The following is a 10,842-nucleotide window of genomic DNA, read 5'->3' as shown; positions in this document are numbered from 1 at the left end:
AAGTGTTCTTGCATTGAGTAAGTACTTGAGTGGAGGTCCAAAGTCCATCTGCTGCCTTAATACTAAATCTATAAATATATGCACGTAGGTCTATTTCCCCACCATCCTATATAAATATATTTACATATGTACATGCCTGTATTTAGACCTTTATAAATACCCTTTGTCACCTAGTTCTTTCCTCCATTTCCTTTTACTTTCCTCTTGTCCCACTATCATGCTCAGCCTTCATTTGGATTTCAATAATTTCTCTCGATTACATTGCCCTTACCAGGCCTCTCACACCCACCTTGCCACTAATTTTGGATCACTTGTTGCTCCCTTGTCCCTGGATTCAGACTAGAACCTTTAGAAGAGCACATTGTAGATCTCTGTCTAAAGTGGCAGAGGCTGAGACCAAAGGCACCAGAAACCGTGACATGGAGAATATAGATACAAACCACGGAGAGAGGGAAATTTGTATCAAGAAAATAGCTCACACAATTGTAAAAGTGGGTAAATCCAAAGTGGCTTTAAGCTCATGGGTCAAATGTTAAGCTGGAGGCTTCTCATTCCCCATCTCCAGAGGGTGATGATTTGCAGATCAGCAGGAACGCCACAGGCTGCAGAGACTGATCAATCCACGGTCAGTAGGTCAGATGGCAGGCCACTGATAGTTTCCAGGCCCAGCAGACAAATAATTAGAGGTCATGGGGCCTGATGCAGGATCCAGACCAAGCAAAAAACAAACAAGATGTTCATAGCAACACCTCCTGAGGAATCTTTCAATTACATCAGGGTTGTGACCCAAGTAAGGAATTGCATTCTACCGTAATCTTCCAACTGCTTGGCTCCCACAGCAGATTTCATTATGGACTTGATTACATGATGTTAGTTCACATCATGGAAGATCACTAGGCTTCTACTGCCAATCCACTCAGAATCCTGGCTCAGCCAAGTTGACATAAAACCCAACTATCACAGGTGTATTTCCCATATGCCATCTCACAGCTGTTCAGCTTACATGTGTACATACTCATCCACAGACATATTGTTTATTACTGTTATTGCAGGATTATCTACAGAATCGTATTTGCTGCTTTTACCTTTTACTCTTCTGTGCTTACTGTTTTACTTTGCTTTGGTCATGTTATGCTAACACCCTTTATTGGTATTGCCTACCCTTTCACCTAAGTTAATATCTGTCTACTCTTTTTTTTTTTTAATTGGGGGCTCATACAACTCTTATCATAATCCATACACACATCCATTGTGTCAAGCACATTTGTTGCCCTCAACATTCTTAAAACATTTGCTTTCTACTTGAGCCCCTGGTATCAGCTCCTCCTTTTTCCTCCTCCCTCCCCACTCCCTTCTCCCTCATGAACCCTTGATAATTTATAAATTATTATTCTGTCATATCTTTTTAATTATTATTCTGTCATATCTTATATTGTCCGACATCTCCCTTCACCCACTTTTGTGTTGTCTGTCCCCCAGGGAGGAGGTTATATGTAGATCCTTGTAATCAGTTCCCCCTTTCTAACCTACCTTCCTCTACCCTCCCAGTGTCACCACTCTCACCACTGGTTCTGAAGGGATCATCTGTCCTGGATTCCCTCTCTTTCCAATTCCTATCTGTACCAGTGTACATCCTCTGATCTAGCCGGATTTGTAAGGTAGAATTGGGATCATGATAGTGGGGAGAGGAAGCATTTAAGAACTAGAGGAAAGTTGTATGGTTCATCCTTTCTACACTGCACCTTGACAGGCTCATCTCCTCCCTGTGACCCTTCTGTAAGGAGATGTCCATTTGCCTACAGATGGGCATTGGGTCCCCATCTCGCATTCTCCCTCATTCACAATGATTTGACTTTTTGTTCTTTGATGCCTGATACCTGATCCCTTCGACACCTCGTGATCACACAGGCTGGTGTGCTTCTTTTGAGACTTTGTTACTTTTGAGCTAGATTGCCGCTTGTTTACCTTCAAGCCTTTAAGACCCCAGACGCTGTATCCTTTTGATAGCCAGACACCATCAGCTTTCTTCACCACATTTGCTTATGCACCCATTTGTCTTTAGTTATCGTGTTGGGAAGGTGAGCATCATGGAATGCCAGTTCAATAGAACAAAGTGTTCTTGCATTGAGGGAGTACTTGCTGTCTGTTATCCTATAGTGTTGCATAGTATCCCATTGTACATATACCATAGTTTGTTAGATCATTTACCCATTTATGGGCACTTGGCTTTTTTCCATCTTTTTGCTATTGAGAATAATGGTGTGTGAACATGGCTGTGAGTATATCCAATCTATTCATCCCATACCTCTTATTTTTTCTAGGTTATAAGTCTAGTAGTGGGATTGCTGGGTCACATGGTGTCTATACTTTTAACTTTTTATAAAGAAGTGCCATACTGTTTTGCACAATGGATGTACCATTTAACAACCTACCAGCAGTGTATGAGAGTCCAATCTCCCCATAAACCCTCTTCAGCATTTGCTGTTTTCTGTTTGTTTGTTTTTTAATTGCCTAAAAAAATTTGAAATAAGTAAAAAATGGCTAAACAGTTGAAGGTTCTGTTGTTATTAAATTACTATTATTTTGTTTTCCAGGTGAGCTATTTCCTTGTTTTGATTTTCTTCTCTCTAGTAGGTAATGAGGCAGGAAAGAAAGAAAGGCCCAAAGTGGATGTCAGAAGAGAATCTGAAGCTTGATTTTGATTGTAGAGTAGCTAAGGCAAATAAAAGAAATGATTCAAAGAGCAGCACAAAAAGGCAAAGTAAAGTATTATAATGAAATGGGTAAAGAACTGGAGTAAGCCCAAAAGGAAGAACACAGTAAGCATATACCAAACTGAAGAACTGAAGAAAAAAATTCAAGCCTTGAGTTGGACTATTGAAAGATTTTGTGGGCAAAATTTTGAAATATACAGGAAGCATCAAAAGAAGATGGAAAGAATAAACAGAATTACTGTATCAAAAAGAGTTAGTTGACACTCAACCATTTCAAAAGGTAGCGTATGATCAAGGACAAATAATACTGAAAAAAGGCATTAATAGAAAACAGGGCTCCAGGAATTGACAGATGTGTTAGTCTGGGTAGACTAGAGAAACATATATATATTTTTAAATCATTTTATTGGGGGCTTGTTCAACTCATCACAATCCATCCATCCATCCATGGTATCAAACACATTTGTACATTTGTTGCCATCATCATTTTCAAAACATTTGCTTTTGACTTGAGCCCTTGGTATCAGCTCCTCATTTTTTCCCCTACCTCCCTCAAAAACCCTTGCTAATTTATAAATTATTATTTTTTCATGTCTTACACTGTCCCATGTCTCCCTTCACCCACTTTTCTGTTGTCTGTTCCCTAGACAGTGGGTTATATGGAGATCATTGTGATTGGTTCTTCCTTAGAAACAGCTTTATATTCAAGAGCAATTGAATATTGAGAAAATATGCCAGCCCAGTCCAGAAAGTCTATAAGTCCAATACCAATCTATAACTTCTTCTTCAGACTCACAAAGCACATGTAGTGATGCCTAATACGGAAGATCAGAAGCCAGTGGGTGGATAGTCTTGTGGATCCAGTGCTGGCATGTCTCCACATGGCTCCTCCAGGTCTGGGGCTATCACTGACATCAGCATAACTTCATGTGTCTTGTCAGTAGAGAGTCTCTCAGGGAGTGAGTGAATGTCCCACCTCCAACAAGCTATTTATTTCCTTAGCGCCTTCAAATGAGGTCATTAAGCTGCGATCTGACTGACAGGCTAACCTCCACCCCTTCACTCTTAATCCTCTCAAGTTGACAACAGATTATGTAACTACCACAACAGAATACCAAATGAAATGTTTTAACAAGCCGATTAAGCATTGAAAACATACATCTAAAAGAAAAAGAAAACACACATCTATGCCAAGAAAACTGGATGTCACCCCCTGACATCAACCCCCATATTTAGGTGCAATAGAGCTCAGTCAAATGGGAGATTGAACTGTATAGGCCAAAAACTCGTGGGTTGCAGCTAAAGGTGAAACTGTATTTGCATAGACACCTCACACTGACCGTGTCTGGAGTGTTGGGTCATTGGGAAAATGGATAATAGTCCAATTGACTTATACCCCAGGAGGGTGATTGAAAAGGTTGTACTTCTTTGTTTATAAGAGTTTTTGCTTTCGTGCTTGTAGTTTCTTCCTTTCTTTCTTTCTTTCTTTCTTTCTTTCTTTCTTTCTTTCTTTCTTTCTTTGTGTTCTGTTTGGTTGCTGGTTGGCTTATGGCTGCTGTTGATGCAGTTGATCTTGTAGGGTTTTGATTTAGTCATATCACTACCGCCAAAGTAAACCTGAGACAGGCAAGCCCCATGGAAAAGCAGATGGAGTCTGGGCTCCTACTTAACTCCAGCGCCAATACAAGAACAGTTAGTTCTGATAACATGGTTCTGCTCGATGTCACCTTCATGAAAGGGTCACTGAAGATAAAGGTTGGTGAAAAAAGTAGCTGGTGCCTGACTATAAATCAGAATAGTGTCTGGGGTCTTAAAGGCTTGTATTCAAACAAGCAGCCATCTAAGTGAGGTGTCAACCAAGTCCACATGGAAGCACACCAGCTTGTGTGATTTAACAATAACAATAACAAAATTGAAATATGACAAAGGGAAAAGTATTAGAGCTTAAACTTAAAATACCCAATTTGTAGGAGGATACGGAGGACAGTGGGAGCACAAAACCCATCTACAGAGTATCTAGTCAGACTGAGCCACTGGCAGATCCCCTCTAGCCACAGGCAAGAGTCTCAAACAGCCTTACTATCAGGCAAAGACCATTGTAATACTGATTATGCTGGATCGAACTCTATACTTGGCCAATTGACCTCCCTATAGACCTGGCCTGAATTTGTTCTGGGTTCAAGTATCTCTTACTTATTCCATGACAGAAATTTCTTCCCTGGCTTTTTGAGTACCGATAAGGGTTTCTTTCTTTCTTATTCTTTAATCATATGTTTGTCTTTATACGATTATTATTTTATCCTCACCATTGTATTTTGATTTTGTTTTTTAATGTTTCTGTTGGGTTTGTGAAGCACAGGAGGAGTAGATACATAGTGATAATAACTGACATAAGGCGATATAGGGAAAACAGGGGTGAGGGGTGATAGGGAGGGAAAGGGAATTTTGGGAAAAAAACAATGAAGGTAGGGAGGGTGTTGGGAGCACTAGAACTTATTGTAATTGCACAACTCATTTTAAAGGTGATTTAACTATGGGGTGAGGGGAGTGGAAACAGTCTAAAATTGATATGGTAATGATTATACAATTCTTTGTGATATAATTGAACTATTGAATTATATGAGAATGATAAATTATGTGCCAATCAAACTGTTAGAGGGTGGAAACAAACAACTGGATGTCAGCTACCTGGTCAACTGACTAGAAGAGATAGATTATTTATGCCCATTCCAAAGAAAGATGACCCAATATTAGCCAACAATACCATTAATATCACATACAAGTAAAGTTTTGCTGAGGATCATTCAACAACAGTTGCAGCAGTACATTGACAGGGAGCTGCCAGAAACCCCGAAGAGAACGTGGAAATAGTGATGTCATTGGTGATGTGAGATGGATCTTAGCTGAAAGCAGAGACCACCAGAAAAATGTTTACTTGTGTTTTATTGATTATGAAGGACATTCAACTGTGACGATGCCTTTGCATAACAAACTATGGATAGTAGTGTATAAAGAATGAGAATTCTAGCACTCTTCATTGTGCTCACAAGGAACCTATATACGGACCATGAATGTTTTGAACAGAACAGGGAATACTGAGTGGCTTAAAATCAGGAAGGGTGTTCATCTCAATCGGTATGCTGACTCAATACTTAGAGAAGCCGAACTGCATGAAAAAGACCAAGGCATTACGATTGGAGGAGGGCTTATTAACAACCTGTGATATGCAGATGACACAACTTTGCTTGTCGAAAGTGAGTAGCAGCACTTGAAGCACTTGCTGATGAAGATCAAGGATTGCAGCCCTCAGTATGGACTACCTTAATGTAATTAATTGTTTACAGGAGTAGAAAGCCCTGTCTTTCTCCAGAGGAGTGGCTACTGATTTTAAACTGTGGACCTTGCAGATCTCAGCCCAACACATAAAACCACTAGGGCACCAGGGCTCCTACTTAATGTAAAGAAAATAAAAATCCTCAAAACAAGACCAGTATATAACATCATTATAAATGGATTAAATATTGAGGTTGTCAAAGATTTCATCTTCCTTGTATCCATAATTAACACTCATGGCAACAGCAGTCAAGAGATCAAATGATGCGTTGTATTGGGTAAATCTGCTGCACAAGACCTCTGTAACGCGTTGTGTAGTATTAAATAAAAAATAAATAATGACGCCAAGGGAGGTGGGGGACCAGCCCCCACCGCTAATACTCCTATTGCTACTACTCGGATTCATTAATACTACTTCTGGGTTCAGTAATGCACAATTGTACGGTTGAGATATATAAGCATTATATTAAAGTCATCGAGAGCATGAGAGATAATACAATAATACAGTCAGGCATGATACATAGCAACATTGCTCACCTCAGCCCAGCTGGGTGGTCCACGTGGAGAGAGGGGGAAGGGAAGGAGGGAAAGGGAACAAGGGAGAGGGGAGTGACCAGGGGGTGAGCAGCAAGGAGCTCAGAGTCAGAGAGAGAAGTCCCACCCCTATAGTGCTGACCCTTGCCTATATACCTTTTGGGGGCAAGCCAGCCCACTAATTACAGGTAGAGACATAAGTCACAGGGAGGGGTTGCACTATAGGTTACACAGCAATGAGAGGGTGGTCTAGGGGGTGGTCTCTGGGTCTCCATAGGAACCATTATCAGTAGGGTGCAAACCCCACCTAGAGGAACCAAGCTAATGGTCCCAAGCTTCAGAGAGAAGTAGCCATTGTCTCCAGCAGCAGGGAGCCAGCCCACCCCCTTGGTGGGATGAGACAGCAGTCTGGCAACTGATTGCCTTCAGGGGGGGAATGCCTGAGCATCTGACCTCCCCCCACAGCGTTGAAGAGCAAGAATGTCATTTTGTGGACTTAGGTGCACCTAACCCCAGCTGTGTTAGTCCAGGTAGACTAAAGAAACAAATCCACCGAAACTCATGTGTATAAGAGAGTTTTATATAAAGGGTAATTGTACATTAAGAAAGCATCCCAACCCAGTCCAGTCAAGGCCCTAAGTCCGATATTAACCCATATGTCTGATAACAATCTATAAAGTCCTCCAGACTCACAAAACACATGCAACGACTCTGAATTCAGGACGATCACAGGCCAGTGGGTAGAAAGTCTTTGGATCCAGTGGCATTGTAAGCATCTCAGCACTAGCAGGGGTCTTCACATGGCTTCTCCAGCACCCAGGGCTGCATCAGAGTAGGTCCATGTGGCTTCTCCTCAGGGATGTCTTGCAAGGAGTCAGCAGAGAGAGAGAAATGTCTCCTGCCTCCAAGGAGGAAAATACAGGAGTTACCAGAATGTATAGCCAATGAGGCCTCTGTGTAGGCATGGCCTTCTCCTGAGAATTCTGGGAAATGCTGTTTTTCCTCCTTGGAAGTGGAAGACACACACTCTCTCTCTTCACTGAGAAGACACATGGACCTACCCTGATGCAGCCCTGGATGCTGGAGAAGCCACTTGGAGACCCCTGCCAGCACTGAGATGCTTACACCACCACTAGACCCAGAAGACTTCCATCCCACTGGCCTGTGATCTTCCTGCAGTCGGTGTCATTGCATGTGTTTCATGAGTCAGAAGAGGTCTTTGTAGATTGGTATTGGACGTATGGGCTAATATCGGACTTAGGGACTTGATCTGGATTGGGCTGGGATGTTACCTCAATATTTAACTGCTTTCTTAATGTACAATTACCCTTTATATAAAACTATCTCTTATACACATGAGTGTCCATGGATTTGTTTCTCTGGTCTACCCGGACTAACACAGTTTCTTCATGTACTCTGCCAACTGGATTGTTTGTCTTGTTATTGAGTGAAAATAGATTATAAAAACTTTTCTTAAACTTAAAGTGAATTTCATTGAATAGAATTTATCACATAATTTTCAAAGATTTACACTAGATTATTTACAGAAGCAGAACTCTAATTACCCACCAAGCACCTTCACCTTTGAACAGAATTTTGATTTTGTTAAGAATCTTGTCTGCTTGTACACCAGGAAAAGATGCGCTTTTCCCAAGCACTTTACTGCCATCTGCTGGAAATTTGCTATAATAAGCTTACAAATGCTAATGACTCCATAAGTGCAAGGAATTCTGAGGGTTCAGTCATTAAGTGCTCAGCAGCCAACCAAAAAGTTGGCAGTTTGGACTCAAGTCCCTTTGAGGAAGAAAGATGTGGCAGTTTACTTTCATGACATGACAGTTTTATTGACATATAATTCACATATCGTACAAGACAGTGGTTTAAATATATTACAGAGTTGTGTAGTCATCACCACAGTCCATTTTAGAACAGTCTCTGAATGTTTGTACTAATTGTTATTAGCTCCAGTTTGCTTTCACACACATTACACCCATCACTCAGTGGGAGAGAGATGGGGCAGTTTGCTTTTGTAATGTGGGTCCATTCCTTCTCTGTCAGTTGAAATCAACTTGTTGGCAATGGGTTGGTTTTTTGTTTTTGTTTGTGCATGTGAATGGGGATCACAACTTGCACAACCACAAGTGGTGGTCCTACACCTTCCCGCCCCTATGTGACACCGGGGAAGGCGATTCATTCCATCTCCTGTTCCAGAGATCGATCTGGATTATATGCAGGTTTGACGACTCACGGCAATCCTCTTGGCTTTGCTTGTTATTGCTTTTTTTCCCCTTTCATTTATTTAGTTATTTATTTTCCCCCCATTATTTATTTATTTATTTTCTTTCTTTTTTTTTTTTAACATTTTATTAGGGGCTCATACAACTGTTATCACAATCCATACACACATCAATTGTGTAAAGCGCATTTGTACATCGTTTCTCAATACATTTTCTCTCCACTTAAACCCCCAACATTAGGTCCTCATTTTTCCCCTCCCTCCCCGCTCCCCACTCTCTCATGAGCCCTTGATAGTTTATAAATGGGTATTTTGTCATATCTTGCCCTGTCCGACGTCTCCCTTCACCCACTTTTCGGTTGTCTGTCCCCCAGGGAGGAGGTCACACACAGTTCCACGTAATCGGTTCCTGTTATTGCTTTAATAATAGATATAAAATCTGGTATTGACCAATGAGACTGAAAGGGGAATCATCTGGAAAGGATTTCCTCACTTTTAGAAAGAACCTTAAAAGAAGATCCTTTCACCGAGCAATGCTCTGTCCAAATTTGACACCTGAAACTATAGTAGCCATTTTGTGGCACCAGATACCAGATTTAACCCATCATACCTGAGTCTGTACTATCTAAGGACTTAATACCTGAGAAGATAAACACATTTCCTTATTTCCATCATTTAAAAATTCATTGCTGTAACTTGTAGCAGAAAGCATCATAACAGTTTGTAATTTAACCCTTGAAGTAAAAATAAAAATTATCTATGTTTGTATCAGGTATATAAAAATATAAAATCCATGTACTTAATTGTGGTAAAGACCAAGCTGTTTTGCGCCATATACTCACATTCTTTACATAGTGTAGCTGGTACCTGTTCCCAGAAATTTGAGGGTAAATAAAAAAGTATTTCCACTGGGGCTTTGATTCATACACACATGGATTTATTGTAAACAAAATGTGTTTAAACATGCCTCTGATCAGCAAATGGCAGCAGACAAGTTCTCAGCAATACACCAGTCTTAGTCTAAGGTGTTTCAAAGAAAGGGTATTAAAGATGCTACTCAAAGATCAGATATCTCAAGGAGCTGAACTTTCTATTCGTTTTTAAAGGAAAATTGAAACTAATGAATACAATTTTTAAAAATTTAAGTTTTATTCACGTATCATTTACTTACCATATAGTTCAATAGCTGAAACATATTAAAAAGAACTTTGAGTGCCTCCACTGCCAAACTGCCTTTTTCACAGTGATATAATCTGCTGGATTGTCCGGGGCAGGGTTAGAGGGATGAACACCCCACCTTCAGCAGCATATAGGCCGAGATAGAAGATCGATCATGAAACAATAGTGTCACACTTTGATATTTTTGTCTATAAATATTTTTGAGATTTTATTGCAATACATTTTATACTCTCAAACAAGCTCCTTTCCTAAGATTCTTGGCAGCTACTTGTGGTCATGCAACTAATTTCTAATCAGTGAGATGAAATTAAAAATGCAATGTAGTTGCTGGGGCCTTCTGTCAACACCTTTTGCATTCTTCAATGTCACTGCTTTTTAAAAAAAAAGCCCTTCCAAGAGAAGAATACATGGTATCTTGGATCATGACTCCAAGCCATTAGAATGAGAGTTTGCAAAATAGTAATATTCTAGCATCCTTGCATTTTTTCTTTTCTTTAAATCATTTTATTGGGGGCTCATACAACTCATCAGTATCCATACATACATCCATTGTGTGAAGCACATGTGTACATTTGTTGCCACCATCATTCTCAAAACTTTTGCTTTCTGTTCGAGCCGTTGGTAATCAGCTCCTCATTCCCCCACCCTCCCTCCCCAGTGCCCCCTCCCTCATGAACCCTTGATAATTTATAAATTATTATTATTTTGTCATATCTTATCCATTCCCTTCACCCACTTTTCTGTTGTCATCCCCCAGGGAGGAGGTAATATGTATATCCCTGTCATCGGTTCCCCCTTTCCACCCCACCCTCCCTCCACTATCCTGGTATCGCCACTCTTAGCACT

Source organism: Echinops telfairi, unplaced genomic scaffold (genome assembly GCF_000313985.2).
Source record: "Echinops telfairi isolate 266 unplaced genomic scaffold, ASM31398v2 ScPeMD7_7429;HRSCAF=8467, whole genome shotgun sequence".
NCBI lineage: Eukaryota > Metazoa > Chordata > Mammalia > Afrosoricida > Tenrecidae > Echinops > Echinops telfairi.
The sequence above is the reverse complement of the archived record's forward strand: the minus strand, read 5'-3'. Positions refer to the sequence as shown.